The sequence below is a fragment of the Tupaia chinensis genome, unplaced genomic scaffold, assembly GCF_000334495.1.
Source record: "Tupaia chinensis unplaced genomic scaffold, TupChi_1.0 Scaffold000235_1, whole genome shotgun sequence".
Taxonomy (NCBI): domain Eukaryota; kingdom Metazoa; phylum Chordata; class Mammalia; order Scandentia; family Tupaiidae; genus Tupaia; species Tupaia belangeri.
This window is the reverse complement of record NW_006159713.1, coordinates 2,727,967-2,728,189: the sequence shown is the minus strand read 5'-3', so window position 1 is coordinate 2,728,189 and position 223 is coordinate 2,727,967.

The following is a 223-nucleotide window of genomic DNA, read 5'->3' as shown; positions in this document are numbered from 1 at the left end:
GGGGGGGGTCGCCCCCTCCCCGGCCCCCCCCCCGCCTGGACGTCCGGCAGGGCGCGGGGCCTGACTTCCACCCGGACCCAGAGGTCCTCAAAGAGGCAGGATTGAGTAGGGGGCTCTTCGATGTCTAGGCAGAACTTCTAGGCCTGGCTCCTGGGCCAGGCATCGTCAGTTTGGAAGCCCTGTAAATTCTGCACAACCGAAGGCTCAATCCCCAGGCCCGGGG